Source organism: Helianthus annuus, chromosome 12, assembly GCF_002127325.2.
Source record: "Helianthus annuus cultivar XRQ/B chromosome 12, HanXRQr2.0-SUNRISE, whole genome shotgun sequence".
Classification (NCBI taxonomy): domain Eukaryota; kingdom Viridiplantae; phylum Streptophyta; class Magnoliopsida; order Asterales; family Asteraceae; genus Helianthus; species Helianthus annuus.
This window is the reverse complement of record NC_035444.2, coordinates 21,797,534-21,821,018: the sequence shown is the minus strand read 5'-3', so window position 1 is coordinate 21,821,018 and position 23,485 is coordinate 21,797,534. Positions and strand designations below refer to the sequence as shown.

Here is a 23,485-nt window from a genome sequence, read left to right as displayed (position 1 = left end):
TTTGATAAAATGCATAAATGGGTTAAAATTCGGTAAAAAGGTAACGAGTCAAAGGCTTAGAAGTCTCAAAATTTCTTATGCTGGATGTAGGATTTTAACTCCATAAGATGGAGGATTAAATTACGGACGCGTAGGAAAAAGAATCGGGTAAAACGGATCAATAACGAAGAAGTTATGGTCGTTTCCGTAAAAACTGGCATAGCTGATCTGAACTGCAACCTGCTGGAAACTGGTTTCCCAGGCGACACGCGAAGGAACAACCTGGTTCCTCCGCGACACGCGACAGAACCCTGATTTAGCAAAAAAATTTATTTTAATCAGTTTCGCTTCCTGGACTCGTTTAAATATGTTCTAAGTTACATATGACTAATCCAACTCATGTTTTATGAGTTTCAGGTATGATTTTAGCACCGGAGGATGATCAAGCACAACGAAGAACCGAACACGATCAAGAAATAAGCTTCCGCACTATGTATCGCTGTTTTGTTAAATGACGAACTCAAACATGTTATCTTGTATAGTTTTAATTCTGTAAATAAAGTTTAATGAAACCCGTATTTTCAATGTATTGAAATTCTAATTATCCGTTTATTTTCGTAAATTATACGAAAATTGTTAAGTAAATATAAGGGTTTTACAATATGATGCCATCTTATACTTTATGATTAGCTCATCTATTCAATTACCAAGATGGTGTAGAACCTGTGTGAATGTCGTATGCCTACTTCATTTTAAGTGCATTTGTGATCTAGTGCAACAACCCTTTAGTTATTTATATGAAATGCAGAACATCGATGACAAGGAACTACCTTTTCTTGTTACAATTAACCCGCCCCAAACTCTAGAGAGTACGGTACTTAAGTGGTCAACTGGATATCTAGTTCCATTGCTTGCTGCATCAAAGGCTTCACTTGAGCTTCATACCATTCAAGGAAAGAGAAACATTGTGTTTTGTGGAGCTTACCAAGGTATTCTTACTTATGCAACCAACTTACATTTTTTGCCAACAATTGTCATTTAAGTCTTACCTATTAATGCAGCCATGTTACACTGTTACATTCTGTTACCAATTTATCCAATATTTTACCTATTTAGAAGGTAGTAGGTTCCCATTGGAAATTTAGATGCTGATGTGTAAGCAGTAATGACACCTAAGAAATGATATTTCATACATATTGTTGATATGTGTAAACAACCATGAACGGTGAATTCCACACATAGCAAAATTATTGGTAGGGTCCTTTGTTTTAAAAAGTGTGAGGCGCTCCTAGACGGGTCCAAAAAGCCAATTCATAAATTCATGGGGCGTTAAGAGCAGTGACGGATTCATAATTTTTTTTGACGGGCAACACAAATTGGTTGAGTTAACACAAGGCGGGTCAAAACCGCCCGGGTTAAAATGGGACAGGTAAAACAAATTCATACTCTACCACTTAATAATGTAAATTTATTCGTACTTGTTTACTTAATAATATGATAAAGTTGAGAACAATTTAAGAGCATTCGGAAAAAAAGCTAAAAACAAATAATAACTTTGATGTTTGGTATAATACTTTTAATTGAATTAATTAAAAATAAATAAAGTAAAAGAAAATAATAAGTCGGCTAAATTAAATTAAGTAAGAAATACACAAATATATTTTAGGAATATTCATTATTTGAAAATTTCAAGTAATTTTTATGTAAGAGTCGGCAGACTTTTACCTTATGTAATCTTGTGTGTATTCAGAATTTTACCTACTTTTCATTAATAATTGAATTTTACCTACTTTTCATTAATAATTTTGTCTGTGTTAATTATTTCTTGCTTCAGTTGTGCATCACATTAGCTCTATGCGAACTCATACTTGATTCTTATAGGTTATGGATTCAATGAGGATGGGGTGAAGGTAATATAATTTGTTAATGAAACCTTACTAAACAATTTTGTATCAAAGTATCTTGTGAAGAGTTTGTTTAAGGTTCCATATTGTATTTAACGAAAGGGAACAATGACGCATCATGTATGACAAACATTGATACACATCTCACATCGATTTTTAAGTTGTTGCAGGCCTGCATTGTTGCAGCAAACACAATGCTTAATAAGAGTTATGATATTCTCAACAACCCTAATCAGATGGTACCCTCTTTCATGGAAGCCAGTGCACGGTCGTTGATTGTTAAGTTTCTTCAAAATTACATTACCCTTGGAACTTTAATGTGAGTCATACTCTACTATATACAATCTTCTCAAGAAAGAGTGTCATCTTTTTTTTCTTTTCTAGTTAGGAATACTTACATTAACTTCATGTGACCAAATTCTTTCATAACTAAAGTAAGGTGCACAAGTATATACAAGATGAGAAACTAGATCAAATTAGTGCACCCAATAAAGAACACTCACATATACACACAAACAAAAGAAGGTTAGTTTGAAACTCTAATGATCGATTTCTTAATGAAGGAACTCTCAAAATCAATCACATTACATACGGAGCATACGTCCCACATTTAGAACTAATGGAAACAGAGAGAAATTTAGAAAGTGCTCATTAGACCCCCAAACATTAGCATCTTGCCTAAAATCTAACTCATTTCACTTTAATTTGTACAGTTTAATTGAAGAAGGGGGTAGAGTGTTCAAGTTTGAAGGGATCAAAAAGAAAAGTTCGTTAAAAGTTCACAGTCCCCAACTTTATTGGAAGGTAAGTGCTCTAAATTTGCTTTTGGCTCTTTCTTACAATGTAACGCTTTCAGCAATATTTTTTCTTCTCAATTCAACCCTCCATTATATATATGTATATTTTATTTAATATTGTTGTAAGTACACATGGATAAAGAGTTAATTACATAGTTAGTCCGTGTGGTTTACACAAACTAACAATCTAAAGTAGTAATAGTTAAACAGGAAATTAACGTTAATACCCCACATGTTAAAAAATGGAAAGTTAGTACCCTAAAAAGTGATTTTAAACTATTAGTACCTTAGATTGTTAGTTTGTGTAAATCACACAGACTAACTATGTAATTAACTCTTTATCCATGTGTACTTACAACAATATTAAATAAAATATACATATATATAATGTAGGGTTGAATTGAGAAGAAAAAATATTTCTGAATGCGTTACATTGTAAGAAAGAGCCAAAAGCAAATTTAGAGCATTTACCTTCCAATAAAGTTGGGGACTGTGAACTTCTAAATGAACTTTTAACGAACTTTCCTTTTTGCTCCCTTCAAACTTGAACACTGTACCCCTTCTTCAATTAAACTGTACAAATTAAAGTGAAATGAATTAGATTTTAGGCAAGATGCTAATGTTTTGTGATCTAATGAGCACTTTCTAAATTTCTCTCTGTTTCCATTAGTTCTAAATGTGGGACGTATACTCCGTATGTAATGTGATTGATTTTGAGAGTTCGTTTATCAAGAAATCGATCATTAAAGTTTCAAACTAACCTTCTTTTGTTTGTGTGTATATATGAGTGTTCTTTATTGGGTGCACTAATTTGATCTAGTTTCTCATCTTGTTTATACTTGTGCACCTTACTTTAGTTATGAAAGAATTTGGTCACATGAAGTTAATGTAAGTATTCCTAACTAGAAAAGAAAAAAAAGGTGACACTCTCTCTTGAGAAGATTGTATGTATTAGTGTATGGCTCACATTAAAGTTCCAAGGATAATGTAATTTTGAAGAAACTTAACAATCAACGACCGTGCACTGGCTTCCATGAAAGAAGGTACCATCTGATTAGGGTTGTTGAGAATATCATTAACTCTTATTAAGCATTGTGTTTGCTGCAACAATGCCGGCCTGCAACAACTTAAAAATCGATGTGAGATTAGTGGCGGACCCAGGAATTTTTCTATGGGGTGCGGAACATTTTTAAAAATTTTAGGCCCCAATATATATAAGTAAAAAATCGGTTCGTATCGGGTAGGGTCGGGTCGGGTCATGTAAAACAAAAGAACATCGAACTAAATTTATATAATCATCAAAAATATGTCAAACCTTGTTACAAACATAATTAAAACGTCACCCTACGGGTTTTCATTTTTTGAAATCTATCCAAAACATAATATATCAACTATTCAAGCCCTAGAAATCATAATGTAAATAACCCTAAAAATCATCTAAACAACATATACACCATAAAAAGAAAAAGCCAAACATTCTTCACTAACAAATATAACCAACCAGATCTGCTGTGTGGTGTATGCGACTATAATAAAAGGCAAAATATCATCACTAACAAAATATATCCCACCATATAACATAATGAAAAACAAAATGAAGCACATGTCTACTGTCATGGTTAGTATGCGGCTAATATCAACCAAAATTCATCAAAAATAACAAAGAAATTTACCCGTGTTCGGTCGGCGGTGGTACGGTGGCTGATTACGGTGGTATGCGGCTGCTGACTGTTCACTGTTGTCGATGATGTTCTGATCGCTGGCGTGCAGGGAGGATAGAGAGAGCGGGAGAGAATATGTAATAAGGGTTTTGGGCTTATTTATTTTATTTTAGTTTGAAATATTGTTAATTTGTTGGGTTTGTTTATTGGGCTAAGACTTAGTAGTGGCTAGTTAAAGGTATTGGGTATTTGGGTTTAGTTATTTAGGTATTAAAAGTTATATAATTTAGAAAGTATTTTTTTTTAATTTGAGTTTACTAAAAAAATTTAAAATATAAATTGATAACACTTTTTACCTAAGGGGTGCAGACGAAAAATTCCAAGAGGTGCGGACAGAAATTCCAAGGGTGCGGACGAAAAATTCCAAGGGGTGCGAACGGGATTTTCGACGGAACTTAGCATTAAATTTTTTTTTCTCGGGGGTGCGCCCGCCCACCTTCACTATGTCTTAAGTCCGCCCCTGTGTGAGATGTGTATCAATGTTTTTCATACATGATGTGTCATTGTTCCCTTATGTTAAATACAATATGGAACCTTAAACAAACTCTTCACAAGATACTAGATACTTTGATACAAAATTGTTCAGTAAGGTTTCATTAACAAGTTATGTTACCTTCACCCATCCTCATTGAATCCATAACCTATAAGAATCAAGTATGAGTTCGCATAGAGCTAATGTGATGCACAACTGAAGCAAGAAATAATTAACACAGACAAAATTATTAATGAAAAGTAGGTAAAATTCAATTATTAATGAAAAGTAGGTAAAATTCTGAATACTCACAAGATTACATAAGGTAAAAGTCTGCCGACTCTTGCATAAAAATTACTTGAAATTTTCAGATAATGAATATTCGTAAAATATATTTGTGCATTTCTTACTTAATTTAATTTGGCCGACTTACTATTTTCTTTTACTTTATTTATTTTTAATTAATTCAATAAAAAGTATTATACCAAACATCAAAGTTATTATTTGTTTTTGGCTTTTTTTGGAATGCTCTTAAATTGTTCTCAACATTATCATATTATTAAGTAAATAAGTACGAATAAACTTTCATTATTAAGTGGTTGAGTATGAATTTGTTTTACATGTCCCAATTTAACCCGGGCGGTTTTGACCCGCCTTGTTTTAACTCAATCAATTTGTGTTGCTCGTAAAAAAAATTATGAATCCGTCACTGCTCTTAATGCCCCATGAATTCATGAATTGGCTTTTTGGACCTAAACGTCTAGGAGCGCCTCACACTTTTTAAAACAAAGGACCCTACCAATAATTTTGCTATGTGTGCAATTCACCATTCATGGTTGTTTACACACATCAACAATATATATGAAATATCATTTCTTAGGTGTCATTACTGCTTACACATCGGCATTTAAATTTCCAATGGGAACCTACTACCTTCTAAATAGGTAAAATATTGGATAAATTGGTAACAGAATGTAACAATGTAACATGGCTGCATTAATAGGTAAGACTTAGATGACATTTGTTGGTAAAAAATGTAGGTTGGTTGCATAAGTAAGAATACCTTGGTAAGCTCCACAAAACACAATGTTTCTCTTTCCTTGAATGGTATGAAGGTCAAGTGAAGCCTTTGATGCAGCAAGCGATGGAACTAGATATCCAATTGACCACTTAAGTACCGTACTCTCTGGAGTTTGGGGAAAGTTAATTGTAACAAGAAAAGGTAGTCCCTTGTCATCGATGTTCTGCATTTCATATAAATAACTAAAGGGTTGTTGCACTAGATCACAAATGCACTCAAAATGAAGTAGGCATACGACATTCAAACAGGTTCTACACCATCTTCATAATTAAATAGATGAACTAATCATAAAGTATGAGATGGCATCATATGTACCTGGATCGCATTGAGCCAGTAAGTTAAGCATACTTTGTTATCCACTGTTTCACGGAAGTTCCATGCGCTCCATGCTGTTTGGTTTCGGGGCATTAATTTTGCGTCACGATGTAGAAACATATCACTGCAAATAAGACTTTAATTAGTCTGCATTTCTAATCATCATTAAAATGGTATCATGAGAAGTAGAACTGTTGTGTACATTCAAATATGAAAGTACTTAATTTAGTGCAACATGTAGATAAATAATTAAAAGCGCCGAGTATTGATTTTTTCTTTATATGAAGCTTGTTCTCCTAGCAATGTGAGAGCATCTGGGGCATGTGTGGTTATTATGCATCCATTAAATTTTTCTTGAGACATCTTCACAGCTTATCACCCAACCTGTTCGTATTTTTGTAACATTCAATCGTGGTTCAACTAGTATTTACTCTGGACATTATTTAGTACCACTATGAGATACTAAATGAGAGGAATTTAGATAGCAAGTACATTACTCTAGATAAAAAAAAACATTTTAAAATCCCAAACTTTACATTGTAACATATGGTGTAATAGTGTATGTCATAACCGCGCCTTAAATTAAAGATGGCAATTTTGTTGGAGAAATACTACCCATGGTTTGATATATACATATATATATATATATACATATAGATATAGATGAGTTCATTCAAGAACCACAAAAAGGGAATCGAAGAACCAAGGGTAAAACAAAAACAACTCATAAAAAATCATTTTTACATGTAAAAAATAACTTTAATCATATCTTTTTGTTGATTTTCTATATAAACACATATAGAAAAAAAAATAAAACAAAGAAAAGATTAAAAAAAGTACAACAATTAATTTTTGCATTTGAATGGCTTCTACCTATGTTTACAAAAATGAATATTAATAATTTTTTTACATGTAAAATTAGTGGTTCCCTGATTCTTCATTTATTTCGGGTTCCTCATTGAACCTCACGTAATAGTTTTTCATGGTTAGTTGTTCTCTATTAACAAAGCACACAAAATTCAGTGGCCAGACCAAGGAACTAATTTTCCATCTTTTCCATCAAACATGATCAAAGTGACATAGAAAAAGGCACATGACCACCTAATAGCCAATGGTGGATTTACATAGTCATCACGGGTGCCAAGACACCAATAGCAAATTGTGTATTATTTAAGTATCCCAAACAAGAGCGCGACACTGATTCACTGAGCATAAGTGTCATCATATGGCAATATGGTCAAATTCAAAAGAATACAACTATAGTTAATAAATTAAAGCAATTATTTACCACTTTCAAATTTTAACACGGATTGAACTGTGCAACCTATTCTTATTTAGCAGCCTTTACGTTCGAGATCCTCTTTGCCCTGCCATTCAATTCATTCCAACATATATATAGTCAGGATGGTCTAACAGTGAAATAGATTGAGGGAAAATAAAATGTTCACCTTTGTAACAAAAGTACGTGAACGACTTCTGACCGTAAGCCATTGAGGGCGACCAAAAACCTGATAAAGATGCACAATATAAGCTATATATAATTTTCTTTTTTCTTCATACATGTCCCAAATATAGTTCCACAAATTTTATATAGAGAATATTGCTCGGTATTAGTGAATATATGTATTTGTATATATTAGAGGGATCGATTAGAGTGTAACTATGTAGTCTATATAATCTCTTTGTATCTCCTATTCTAATACACAATTACAACCGTCCCACTCCTTTCTCTTTCTGCCGCCGGCAATTAACAACCACCAGTCAAGTCCTTCTTGAGAAACACATAATACGTTTGTGCGCCTTATTGTGTTGCAAGATGTTTGCTATGTTACACATAGATATATAGATAAACCAATTTTAAGTAGAGAACCTTCTTGAGAAACACATAAGTATTGATATCTAATTCCTTAATCCATGTGGATTAAAAGTAGCGGGTTGTTTAAGTAGATAGTTATTAGTTAGTTTAAGTTGTAATTAGATTAGTTATAGAAGTACGAGGACTAAAAGTGACACAATGTAAGTTTATAACCTACAACTTGATGAATCGACACATCCATCAGAGACGCATCGATTCAGAAGGAGGCACCACCACATGTTCATCAGACGCGACTTTTCAAGAAGGACACACCTCCTTTCGTCACACCTCTTCGATTAGTATAAATAGGGTTAGATATTTCAATTGTAAACATAAATATACATTCATAATCATTATTCATTTAGAAATCAAAGGTTAGTTTGTGTTTATTCATTCATTGTTATATCCATTGTGTTCATCAAGAAGATTCTGGGCAACATTGGTAACAGAGCCTAGGGCTCAAATTTGTTTTCGAAAGACGGTCATCAAGCGGATGGTTGAATTTCGTTCTTTACAATTCTGATAACGCATGAGGCATTGATTAGGTTGTTCTTATTAAGTTTTTAACACCAATCGCATCAAGCAGCTACGATTGTAGTTCGTTCGTTAATCGATCATCTGGAGGGTGTTCGATTTTGATCCGATCAGATGGTGTTTGGATTCTGTATTTTTTGTTAATTCAAATCAAGGAAAGAGGCTGCAAATCGGGTTAAGAAGACGAAAGCAAATATCAAAGGTTTGTATTGTGGTTTGTAGAAACAATCGCGAATCAGAGAAGTTTGGGTTGTTTGAAATTTGCAAAAGAGACAATATCTCAGAAGTTTTTGTCGTCAGTTTTACCGCAAGAAATCAAAGCATCAAGAGGGTGTTCGGTTGTGAAGTTTAGTCGCAAATCAAGTGTGTTTGGGTTGTTTTTGTTTGTACTTAGACAGTCACGAATTAAACAGGTTCAGGGTTGTGTTCATTTGTTATTTGGCGCAATTAAGTGGATTGTTGTTGTTTCGGTCAATTGGAAATAAAGGAAAGACTTGTCGTTGTTGTTTGTTTCAAGGCAGAAAAGAAAAAAAAAACACAACCAAGAGGTTCGTTGCTTATTTTGAAAATAAAATTCAGAGAATCTTGAGGAGAATGACGATAAGAGAAGTATTACGTTGGTTCGCAAATTCCAGGTTCTACGTTCTATTTTTTCTAGAATTTATATAAGGTTTAGAAATTGGTTTGATTTCGTTAGAAAGTTAGTGTGAACTTTGGAATCATAGATTTTGGTTTTAGGAGAAAACCAAAGTATAGTAAGTAAAAATTGTTGGGAAAAAATTATGGCGGATTCAGGAGGAGCCTCTCCGTCAAATGCGGTAGTAATTAAAGAGGGTAGTTCATTCTCCCAATTTCAGTGTCCTAGTTTAAGGTCTACAAACTATACGGTATGGGTAATCCGTATCAAAACCATACTTCGGGCAAACGGATTATGGGAAATGATAGAACCAAAGGAAAATACGTAACTCGATGAAAAAAGGACATGACAGTAACTACGTATCTATTTCAAGCAGTACCGGAAGATGTGATAATACAAGTTGCAAGAGTGCAAAGAAATTTGGGATTTATTAAAGACAAGGCACGTCGGTGTAGATTAAGTGCAGAAGGTACGTCTTCAAACACTCAAAACAGAGTTTGAGATGTTGAAAATGAAGGAAGATGATACTATCGATTCGTTCACCGCAAGGCTTAATGGTATTGTCACTAGGGCAAGTGCTCTTGGTTCTACATTTGATCAACCAACTTTAGTACGAAAACTTCTAAGTTCTGTACCGAGAAGGTTCGTTCATATCGTTGCAACCATTGAACAATTCGCTGATCTAGAAACAACCCTAGATGAAATAATTGGAAGATTGAAAGCCTTTGGAGAAAGGACAAATCTAGTGGATGAAAACCCGGTAGACAATCAAGAGAAACTTATGTTCACACGACGCGACAAGAACTATGGTCATGGAAGGCATTTTGGGAACAGACAAGGAAAGTTCAATTCATCACAAGGCAAGTGGTGTGATGGAAAGTTCAGACAAGAAGAAGTGATGACGATCCTTCACATGATAATTATAGACAACAAAGAAGGGAAGAGAGTGCCTCACAGAATGCTTACAAGAATAAAAGCAACCGAAGGAAGTTTGGGAAGAATTTAAGCAAAATAAAATGCTATAATTGCCAGAAGTTTGGTCATTATGCCTCAGATTGTCCTGAATCAAACCAAAGAGGAGAGGAATCAAATTTCGTGCAAGAAGACGAGGAGCCAACCCTCCTAATGGCAATCAAAGAAAACTGCAAGAATCTACTACAACAAGTTCGTGATAAAGATGGAGAAGCACATGATGGTAATCAAGTCAAAAAGAAAGATCTAGGTTTAAGTAAAGAAGATCAAGTGGAAGAAGACTTCATTCTATTGGAGAATGAAGATGCTGAAGCATGAAGATGTTGTAGGCATGGATTAAGAAATTAGGGGGGAATATTGATATGTATTTCCTTAATCCATGTGGACCAAAAGTAGCGGGTAGTTTAAGTAGATAGTTATTAGTTAGTTTAAGTTGTAATTAGATTAGTTATAGAAGTACGAGGACTGAAGGTGACACAATATAAGTTTATAACCTACAACTTGATGAATCGACAAATCCATCAGGGACGCATCGATTCAGAAGGCGGCACCACCACATGTTCATCAGACGTGACTTTTCAATGAGGAGACACGTCCTTTCATCGCACCTTTTCGATTAGTATAAATAGGGTTAGATATTTCAATTGTAAACATACATATACACTCACAATCATTATTCATTAAGAAATCAAAGGTTAGTTTGTGTTTATTCATTCATTGTGTTCATCAAGAAGATTCTGGGCAAGAAGAAGACATTTGTGCGCATTACTATGTTGATTTAACGAAATAGTGAAAGAAAATGGGTTAGAAAGTAACATATACGTGTTATATATACATTTCAAATTTATTCATTTCTTGCACTTTTCTATTTATTTTTCGTTTTGTATTGAACTTGTGTATGTATATATGTGTGTGTGTGAGACACGCAAACATATATGTTTTGATCATCCATGAAATACAACATACTATTTAGTAGCTAGTAGCTATAGCTTTTTAGATATATTTAGTGTTTGGCAAAGTAGATGGGGCTTTTAATAAAATGTATAGAATGACCAAAATAGACATAACTAAAAATTTAAAAAGTTTATGCATTAAAAAGTTCATTATCTTTAGAGGTCAAAATAGTCATTTTTCCCTAAAAGCTTGTAGCTCCTTCTAAACGCTACTAGTAGGAGCGTTCAACCAAAAGCTTCAAGCTTCTAACTTAAAAGCTTCAAGCTCCTTCAACCAAGCAAGACTTTTTATTAAGTAAGAGTTTTTTCTTAAAAGCTTAAAACTATAAGCTCCTAAAAGCCCCTAAAAGCCCCTAAAAGCTCCATGTCAAACATACCCTTAACCTTCTTTTACTTGTATATGCCTTATTATGCAACTTAATTGGTTTCGAGAAGAGTTGTAACTGAAGCAAGTGCTGACTGCGAAGGGAAGAGAGAACTAAAATGCAGAGAAACCTAAGATTTGTTCCGCAGGGTAAGGCCAAATTGAATAGCACATTGGTACCTGTGGCATATATATATATGTTAGGAGATTATAAGCTTACTGAAGAATGTTGGATAATAGAGTTTTGAAGTTTGCTTACAAGATAAGCCTTTTGGAATGATTCAGAGTAACCATGCGACTTGATGAAGCCTTGCAATGTTTCACGGTGACTAGTATCTTGGTTGTCTTCCAGGTACCTGTATTGCTTATCTTATTATATATATGTTTGCTGCTAGCTTGCTTGCTTTGATAAACGTTCGTTAACAACTGACTATCAAAGTTTATATTAAACAAACTTGAAGGGTAAGAGTTTAACATCTTTTTATGTACATTATGAAGAGAGGAAAACTTAGCATATATATGTTTATAATCTCACTACATTAATGCAACCCCGCAGAAATTCAAACTAATACTCCTTTTATTAAGGGTGTGCCTATTGGCACACTAAAGTGCCTATTGGCACACCAAACCCTAGCAAATTTAGGATTTATCTACGCAGCGTATTGGTCAATACGCAGCGTATAGGGTTAACCCTCTACGCTGCGTATTAACCAATACTCAGCGTATATAAACCATGGATTTCAGTGCCTGACAACCAATCATTGCACAGAAAACAAGGGTTATATACGCTGCGTATTGGTCAATACGCAACGTATATAAACCATTAGATTTTTTTGGTCATTTTGGTAGGTTTGAGGGATCATTTTTTCACAAAGTTTAAATACGCTGCATATTGACCTATACGCAGCGTATATAAAGGTCTGAAAATGTCTTTTATACCCTTGTGTTCAGGCTATACGAAGCCAAATACAAGGGTAGTTGTGTCATTTTGGTCTCATACGCTGCGTAGGGACCTCTAAGGAGCGTATATAAAGCTCCATTTTTGTATTTTTTTATTATGTATTCTTTTGTTTATTTATAAAAAAAAGAAAATTATTTATAAAAAAACAACATTATTGGTAAATAATACAAATATAAATTATAAAAATAAAAAATAATATAAATATTATGAATTATAAAAATTAAAAAAGAAAATTATTTATAAAAAAACAATATTATTGGTAAATAATACTAATATATTGTTTTGTTATCGTTTAAATTAAATTATCGTATTTCTTTGTTTATTTATTAAAAAAGAAAATTATTTATAAAAAAAGAATATTATTCGTAAATAATACAAATATATTATATTGTTATCGTTTAAATTAAATTATCTTATCGTATTGCATCGTATCGTATTGCATCGTATCGTATCGTATAGTGTATAGTATATAAGTCTCGTATAGAGGCCTATACGGGTGTTATTGTTTAGTATCGTATCGTATCGTATAGTGTAGTATAAGTCTTGTATAGGTTTCCTATAGGTCTTGTATATGTATATAGGATTAGACGGGACCTAAACCACACCTATACGATACGATATCACACTTATTGGCTTACACGAGGTTAATATGTGACCTAAATGTAACAACTGTCCCTAAAATCCATAATTAGGATGGTAATTAACTATTAAGAAAACCCTAATTGAGACACCCAAGTGATTCTACGTAAACCCTAAAATTTCCAGAACAATCAGAATCAGAATCAGGATCAGGGCCCTAAAACTCAGGGGGGGCAAAACCCTAGCTACGATTATCTAAATAGATTGCTGACCGTTTTGAATTTCACAATTTTATCAACTCAGCTAAGTTACTTAGACACAAAGCTACCTATAGAAAATAGGTGACCACTCGCGTAGCGCGACGTCCATGGGGGTACCCCTCGCGCTACGCTACAGGGACAAATTTCATGTAACATAGATTACCACTCGCGTAGCGCGACGCCTATAGTGATACCCCTCGCGCTACGCGACAGGGTCAAATTTTGGGTATAAATAGAGGAGTCTGGCACTTGCATTTTGGTGTTAATTCGACGAAGAAATTCACTTCGTAGACAAAGTTATACACTATTTACTACAAAAACACACACGATTCACGAAGTGCTGCCACAATCAGGGTAATAACTCGATCGCTATTACGATTCAACGTCCGATCGATTATAACTATCCAACGATAGTCCAGGTGCTGCTCAATTGAGCTTGTACTTTGATTATTCGTCGTGATTTCGACTTGAATATTTGAGTGCTGTTCGAATTCGGACTATGCTCTGTTATTCGTTGTGAATCCGATTGAATTATTAAGTATTGCACTGATTAATCGTTGTGAGGGTTTGATCTCGTGAATTGACGTAACTGCTGAATTAGTTACTAACCTATTGTGTGTGTGCATTATTATTAAATTAGGTTAAATCAAGGCTAATCAGTAGGCTTATACCTTGCCCGTTAAATCTGCAAGGTGAGTCATTCCTCTTTTATAAACTCTTTTCTCACAGTTTGTGAGCCAACTGTTTTACAATACTCCAAATTATTTTCAAAGTGTTATAATTACAGGGATTAAGTCGTGGTTATCTTAACCGCTGGTTAGTGGGGTATTGTGCACATTACTAATTTCTCACGGTTAGGCAATAAGCCCTAACATGGGTTAGGCTAATAAGACCTAACAGTGACAAAACGTCACTAATTGGGTGACTGGACCCAATAGTGGTATGACCATCGTCACACGGGTGGCAAGACCAGATATTAATTAAGATACTGCCATAGTAATCGCTCTTATGCTGTAATTTATAACTATGTGTCATTTTTATCAAAATGAATGATTCACTCAGTATTTCCCCGCTGACAAAACCTTTTTACAACATGTTTCAGGTGACCTACTGAATTAAGTATACGTGCTACGGAGCACTATCAAGCTTGAAGTGGTGGCTCAAATAAAATAAATAAACATGTTTGTAAAATAATGAAATTATGATATTTACGGGGTTTATCCTAAATGTAAATAAATAATACTCGGGCAAAATTTTCAAGTTTAAAACGATCCTGTTAAGACTTCCGCTATAAAAATAAATACCACGGGATTTTCTGTCCCGCGGCTCCCGAAACGGGTCAAACCGGGTCGGGGGCCGTGACAGAAAAAGGTGGTATCAGAGCCACTAATCAAGCCACTGATTTAAGCCTATTAAGTATTTAGAAAATACTTAATTTTATTAAATTGCTATTTTGTGATTATGTGCTTTATTATCTGATTAATTGCATATAGTATGGAACAGATTTTATATGTTTAGCAATTAATAAATAAATTAGACTAAAATTTTAGTGCCTTTACAAGTCTAGAAGTCTTATTCAGTATATATATAAATTATAAATAAAATTTAGAGTACTTTAACATTCTAATTGTTCTGGTAGTTAAACACATATTTCTATCAAAATTTGTTATAAATTCTGACGTAATAATTGTGTGTAGTATGCAAAAAAATAGCATGAGTGATTTGTAAGATACCCTTCAGAATTTAAATCTCTATCCAGTAAGAGTAGAAGTTTCCAGAGATTTTAATAGATATATACCAGACATAGAAGAACCTATAGAATTTAATGTTTTACCTCTCGAGCCTAAAAAACCGGAAATTGAGGAAAGTTCTAGGCAAATTAAGGGGTTACCATCTCAAGAAGAGTTAGATTTTACATTAACAGACTATAGTATTACCAAGACTATTAATGAAACACAACTATCAATGAACTTAGAACCAGCTATTCCAAACCTTTCAGTACACTCGCAACCTTTCAAAATAGACGAATGGTTGACTCAGGAAATACAGCTACAAAACAATCCCTATAAGTTTTTTCCTCAGTTCAATCCAGAACCAAAATCCACCAATAAGTAACAAGAATATAGCTAGACTCCGCCACTTTGACTAAGAATTAATGTATACTGGGAATAAGATCTAAGAAATTGAGGAATAGATCTCCTAAGAGGAAACACTGTTATTAATCATTTACCAAAGAATAGGAGACTTATGAAACAAGGATTGTGTAATAATAATAGTCAAAATCAGTCTGTAACATTTTTACGAATAAAATTTTGTAAGACATATTATTATTTCGAGAAATCAATAGTTTGGCTATATAAAACTATATAATAATTTTGTGTATACTTGTTATTTATTTGATACTAATACAATTATATATATATATACAATTAGTTGTCCAATGGAAAACGCTAATAACGAACCAGTTAATGAGGATAATCAATCCGAGCAACAATCAGGGGGTCAATATATGACTAGGCAGGATATAGAAAATATCGTTGCTCAAGGGATAGCCAATACTATTCCAACAATGATTGCTCAGGGGATAGCCAACGCTATTCCAGCAATTGTCACTGCTGTTAAAAATCCCGTAGAACCACAGCAAATCATTCCTAGCAAACGTATTTCTGAAGATAATTTCAGTAATAGCGTAAACGGAGGCAATGATTATGTTAATCATGATAAAGAACCGCGACAAGCTCCGCTCCCTAAGAAAAGGAAAGCTGCAACGCCTGGTTGCACTTATAAGGAGTTTCTTGCCTGTAAACCCGTAGAGTTCGCAGGCAATGAAGGGGCAACTGCGGCACTGCATTGGTTAGAGAAAACCGAGGCAGTAATCAGAATAAGTAAATGTGTTGAGGAAGATAAGGTTATGTACGCTTCACACCTTTTCAAGGAAGAAGCGTTAGAATGGTGGAATACAGTGTTACAAGCCAAAGGAAGTGACGTAGCCTATGCCATGGGGTGGGAAGAATTTAAGCGATTAATAGAGAGGAAATTCTGTCCCGAATATGAAAAAGAGCAAATGGCATATAAGTTTTTAAGTCACCGAATGGTGGACGTAGATTGCCGAGGGTATACTTCAAAATTCTTTGAGTATGCCAGAATTGTACCTACTCTGGCTTCGCCGGAACCGGTACTTATCTCTCGCTATATCTGGGGTTTGATTAGTGAGATTCGTGACATTGTCAAAGCTGCGAGACCTCGCACAATTGACGATGCGGTAGAATTAGCTAACACTCTAACTGACGGAGTGGTACGCACACGGGAAGAAAATAGGAGGAAGGATTTAGCCCAGAAAATTTCCCAAGAATTTCATATAGGTAATAGTAACAATTTTAAGAAAAGAGAAAACGGGCGATTTTCCATTATTCCATTTTGCGATATCTCCAAAGGAAAGCATTTTGGAAAATGCAAAGGATGCTGCAATTTTTGCAAAATTCCAGGACATCGAGAAGAGGATTGCAGGAAAAAGAAGGCAATCACTTGCTACAATTGCGGAGAACCCGGACACTTCAGAACAAGCTGCCCGAAATTAGGCAATTCAGCCAACGAAAAGACGAAACCTGCAGAAGGGACTACCAAGAAAAACGCAAGAGCTTTTCAATTAACTACTCAGGAAGCTGAACTCATTCCTGACATCATAGTTGGTACGAGTATTATTTAACTCTGGTGCAAACCAAGGTTTTATAAATACTTCATTCTGTCAAACTCCTAACTTATCATTAATCAAACTTAGGCAAATCTTTACAGTCAAAATAGGCAAAAAGGAAAATATAGAACTCTCAGGTCATAGAATTTTTCGCAAATCTAATTCCTTTAAAATTAGCCGAGTTTGATGTGTGTTAGAAATAGATTGAGTAGTAACCAACCCTGCTCAAATTCTCCGTAATAAGAACTTTATAGAAAATCCAGGCACCCGCCGGAGAAGTATTTATGATTACAGGAAATAAATTACGTAAGGTCACATGATGAATCATGAAGGTATTCACTTAGATCCTGCTAAGATAGCAGCAAATCACTAAAATGGGAGATTTCGCAATCCTTAAATGGAAATTAGGAATCTTGTAAATTTAGCCAGATACTATAGGCAGTTTATTAAGGAATTCTCTTAGATAGATATATCCTTAACTAAGCTAAAACAGTTAATTCTAAATAAGAACTTAAACAAAAGAAGCCTCTAGCATAAATTAACAAAAATTCCAAATCCTAGCCTTACCAGAAGGAACAGAAGATTTTAAAGGTATACGGTGATACTTCAAAACTAGAAACTAGGATGTATGGTAATGCAACACAAAAAGGTAATGGTGTATGCGTCAAGGCAATTGCAAAAGCACGAAGAAAACCTTACCCCTTGTAAGCTTAAAAAATTAGAAACCCCAAGTTACCCTTAAGATTAGGAAACATTATCTAAGTAAGTTTACTATCCATATGGGTCATAAGAATTTAAGATATATATTGGAGCAACAAAAAAAGAAATTAAACATGAGGAAAAGGAAATCCTCAGTGACTACGACTGTGATATTCAGTATCACGAAGAAAAGACTGAAGACGGTTAAAAGAATTATACAAATAATAAACAAGAGCCGTCGAAGTTCGAGTTGGAGACAAAATGAAAGTATTTCCTTGGAAAGGAATTTATAAATTTGGTAAGAAAGGAAGCTAAGTCCAAAATACATAGGACCATTTCCAGTAGTCCAACGGATAGGACCAGTTGCTTATCACCCATAACTACCCGAAGACCTAGTTGGAGTACATAATGTATTCCATATATTCAATCTCAAGAAAAGTTTAGCAAAACAAATCCCTGGTCGTACCTCTTCAAGATGTAGAGGTAAACAAGAAGTTTAAGTTCATAGAGAAACCCCTACAAATAGAAGATCAGAAAATTAAGTTTCTTAAACACAAACGACTAAGTGCTAGTAAAAGTCAAATAGGAACCCAGGAGAGGACCAGAATACACTTGGGAACTGGAATTAAAGATGAAGAGAAAGCACCCTCATCTATTTCAGTAAATCTCGAGGACGAGATTTTTCTTAAGGTGGGGAGGATGTAACAACTGTCCCTAAAATCCATAATTAGGATGGTAATTAACTATTAAGAAAACCCTAATTGAGACACCCAAGTGATTCTACGTAAACCCTAAAATTTCCAGAACAATCAGAATCAGAATCAGGATCAGGGCCCTAAAACTCAGGGGGGGCAAAACCCTAGCTACGATTATCTAAATAGATTGCTGACCGTTTTGAATTTCACAATTTTATCAACTCAGCTAAGTTACTTAGACACGAAGCTACCTATAGAAAATAGGTGACCACTCGCGTAGCGCGACGCCCATGGGGGTACCCCTCGCGCTACGCTACAGGGACAAATTTCATGTAACATAGATTACCACTCGCGTAGCGCGACGCCTATAGTGATACCCCTCGCGCTACGCGACAGGGTCAAATTTTGGGTATAAATAGAGGAGTCTGGCACTTGCATTTTGGTGTTAATTCGACGAAGAAATTCACTTCGTAGACAAAGTTATACACTATTTACTACAAAAACACACACGATTCACGAAGTGCTGCCACAATCAGGGTAATAACTCGATCGCTATTACGATTCAACATCCGATCGATTATAACTATCCAACGATAGTCCAGGTGCTGCTCAATTGAGCTTGTACTTTGATTATTCGTCGTGATTTCGACTTGAATATTTGAGTGCTGTTCGAATTCGGACTATGCTCTGTTATTCGTTGTGAATCAGATTGAATTATTAAGTATTGCACTGATTAATCGTTGTGAGGGTTTGATCTCGTGAATTGACGTAACTGCTGAATTAGTTACTAACCTATTGTGTGTGTGCATTATTATTAAATTAGGTTAAATCAAGGCTAATCAGTAGGCTTATACCTTGCCCGTTAAATCTGCAAGGTGAGTCATTCCTCTTTTATAAACTCTTTTCTCACAGTTTGTGAGCCAACTGTTTTACAATACTCCAAATTATTTTCAAAGTGTTATAATTACAGGGATTAAGTCGTGGTTATCTTAACCGCTGGTTAGTGGGGTATTGTGCACATTACTAATTTCTCACGGTTAGGCAATAAGCCCTAACATGGGTTAGGCTAATAAGACCTAACAGTGACAAAACGTCACTAATTGGGTGACTGGACCCAATAGTGGTATGACCATCGTCACACGGGTGGCAAGACCAGATATTAATTAAGATACTGCCATAGTAATCGCTCTTATGCTGTAATTTATAACTATGTGTCATTTTTATCAAAATGAATGATTCACTCAGTATTTCCCCGCTGACAAAACCTTTTTACAACATGTTTCAGGTGACCTACTGAATTAAGTATACGTGCTACGGAGCACTATCAAGCTTGAAGTGGTGGCTCAAATAAAATAAATAAACATGTTTGTAAAATAATGAAATTATGATATTTACGGGGTTTATCCTAAATGTAAATAAATAATACTCGGGCAAAATTTTCAAGTTTAAAACGATCCTGTTAAGACTTCCGCTATAAAAATAAATACCACGGGATTTTCTGTCCCGCGGCTCCCGAAACGGGTCAAACCGGGTCGGGGGCCGTGACACTAAACCACACCTATACGATACGATATCACACTTATAGGCTTATACGAGGTCAATACGTGACCTATACGACGTTATACGATACGATATCACACTTATAGGCTTATACGAGGTCAATACGTGACCTATACTACGTTATATGATACGATATCACACTTATAGGGTTATACGAGGTAAATACGCGACCTATACTACACCTATACGATACGATATCACACTTATAGGCTTATACGAGGTCAATACTTGACCTATACGACGCTATACGATACGATATCACACTTATAGGCTTATACGAAGTCAATACATGACATATACTACGTTATACGATACAATATCACACTTATAGGCTTATACGAGGTCAATACGGGACATATACTATGCTATACGATACGATATCACACTTATAGGCTTATACGAGGTCAATACGGGACATATACTATGCTATACGATACGATATCACACTTATAGTCTTATACGAGGTCAATACGTGACCTAAACCACACCTATACGATACGATATCACACTTATAGGCTTATACGAGGTCAATACGGGAACTAAATCACACCTATAGGCCTATACGGGTGTTATATCGTATCGTATAGTATCGTATCGGGTGTTATTTTCCTTTTTTTTACAAATAAACAAAGGAATACACAAAAAAAAAACAAAAATAGAGCTTTATATACGCTCCTTAGAGATCACTACGCAGCATATAAGACAAAAATGACACAACTACCCTTGTATTTGGCTTCATATAGCCTTAATACAAGGGCATAAATGACATTTTCAGACCTTTACATACGCTGAGTATTGGTCAATACGCAGCATATATAAACTATAAGGGTTAAAAAGATAATTTTACCACACGTTTGGGGTTAAAAATAATTTTACCACCCTTTAAATACGCTGCGTATTGACCTATACGCAGCGTATATAAAGGTCTGAAAATGTCTTTTATACCCTTGTGTTCAGGCTATACGAAGCCAAATACAAGGGTAGTTGTGTCATTTTGGTCTCATACGCTTCGTAGGGACCTCTAAGGAGCGTATATAAAGCTCCATTTTTGTATTTTTTTTTATTGTGTATTCCTTTGTTTATTTATAAAAAAAAGAAAATTATTTATAAAAAAACAATATTATTGGTAAATAATACATATATAAATTATAAAAATAAAAAATAATATAAATATTATGAATTATAAAAATTAAAAAAGAAAATTATTTATAAAAAAACAATATTATTGGTAAATAATACTAATATATTGTTTTATTATCGTTTAAATTAAATTCTCTTATCGTATTGCATCGTATCGTATTGCATCATATCGTATCGTATAGTGTATAGTATATAAGTCTCGTATAGAGGCCTATACGGGTGTTATTGTTTAGTATCGTATCGTATCGCATCGTATCGTATAGTGTAGTATAAGTCTTGTATAGGTTTCCTATAGGTCTTGTATATGTATATAGGATTAGACGGGACCTAAACCACACCTATACGATACGATATCACACTTATTGGCTTACACGAGGTTAATATGTGACCTAAACCACACCTATACGATACGATATCACACTTATAGGCTTATACGAGGTCAATACGTGACCTATACGACGCTATACGATACGATATCACACTTATAGGCTTATACGAGGTCAATACGTGACCTATACTACGTTATATGATACGATATCTGTGACACTTCGGATTTTTCCCGGATAACCTTTCGATGTAACTTACGTGTATATGTGTTTTTGAATGAAAATTTGAACTATTGTGTTACATGTTATGTGTATTTATGTATATGTGTATATAGATATTTATGTGTGTGTTATATATTAGAGCCGAAACCTCAACCCGACTCGAGACATGCTCGGTCTCGAGTGAACAGTAGTGATGGGCCGTTTGGGCCTTGACACCCCTTAGCCCACCCGGAAACAACCCTTGACCCACTCGATATATATACCGGCCAACCCTCACCATTTTACCATTTTGCAACATCTCACACTCTCACACTCTCACACTCTCTACCTCTCACTAAAACCCTAAAACCCTAACCAAGATCACCTTCCTCTCCTTCCTTCTCCCTCTCGGATCAACCAACAACAAGAACACCTCGGCTCTAGCTCGGAATCACCAACCGGAAGCTCACTCATCGATCCATCATCCCCTCACACCTTGAATCTCCATTGGTTAGTGTTTATGATGTTTGTTGTGTATGCTTATTGATGCTTCATTGTGTGAAATCAAAATGTGTGAAATGGATAATCGGTTAACATATTTTATCCGGAATGTTTAGATAGAATGAATATTCATGACTTTGGTTGAATGGGTAGCATCCGTTTATGTCTAGGAACCGAGAATGATAATGTCTATTTATGTCCGTTCATGTTGTGATGTTTTGTTGATGCAGATTTTGTGTCCGATGCTTGTCGAATAGATTAGTTATTATTTTACGCTGAATTTGTAATAGTTAGTGAAACGGTCTATCGAACGTGTATAGACCCGCTCGTTTGAAGTGGTCAAACGAGAGGGTTGTTCGGTTGACCGTGTGTGTGTATTTACTTGACAAATTATAGTTGTATTTGTTGGTGTCGAAGGATAAGGCATCGAAGGATTATGAATATCCTTCGATGAGCTCGAAAGATATCCATCGAAGGATGGACCTCGAAGGATATGTGATCCTTCGAGGTATATGTGTCTTTCGAAAGCTTGATGGTCGAAAGATGATCTATCGACCAGTCAGCTTGATCCTTCGACCATACAACCTGTGTTTGGTATAAATACCAACACCTTGTCTTGTAAAACACAGGAGTGAGAGCACAAGTGTGTGCTAGAGAGTGATAGGAGGTTTGAGTCCTCACCGGGAGAAATCACCACTTGATTTCTCCCCGGATGTATACTTCTTTGGTATTAGTTCGGTTTCCATGTAATCGGGCCGACTTGTAATGTTTACTACCGGATTAATACAAAGTTTGTTTGTTTATCCTCTCTTATCTCTTCCATCTATGAACATAAACATGAAAATCACGGTTTCGGTCCCGAGATCCGGACCTACATTTGGTATCAGAGCCATGGTGCCCGATTTAGTAAAACTAACCGTTTACTAAGTCACATGTGCTCTAGATCTGTGATTTTTGTGGGTTTTTGTTCAAGATGTAAAAAAGGTGAAAATGAGAAAAACTCAGATCTGGACCCGAATATTCAGATCTGTGATAAAACGAGTGTTGGGTTTTATGTTTTTCTTCTAAATCTTCAAGTTTTCTTCATCAAAAGTCGTGTACGAGTGTTTTCATCGAATCTGCAATTTACCCAGGTTGCTGTGTTCTTGATGTTCTTCACATCTTCATAATTTGAAAGATGTAAAGAACTTCGAAGGATCAGTTAACTGCTCGAAAGGTCAATCATTTCCCAACTGTTTTCGAAGGGTCAAATTAAAAAAATTCGAAAGGTCATCATTTTAATCGAAGG

General features: G+C 34.9%; 1 long non-coding RNA gene and 1 pseudogene across 1 annotated transcript; one reads left to right on the top strand and one right to left on the bottom strand.

The window, feature by feature from the left end:
• Positions 1 to 851: 851 nt before the first annotated feature.
• On the top strand, positions 852 to 2,665 carry LOC118484816. Its single transcript, XR_004874537.1, has 4 exons — positions 852 to 968; positions 1,861 to 1,889; positions 2,054 to 2,202; positions 2,597 to 2,665. It is a non-coding gene; the product is annotated as an uncharacterized LOC118484816 (long non-coding RNA).
• Positions 2,666 to 3,643: 978 nt separating this feature from the next.
• Positions 3,644 to 23,485, bottom strand: part of LOC110894338 — a 44,623-nt pseudogene continuing 24,781 nt past the window's right edge.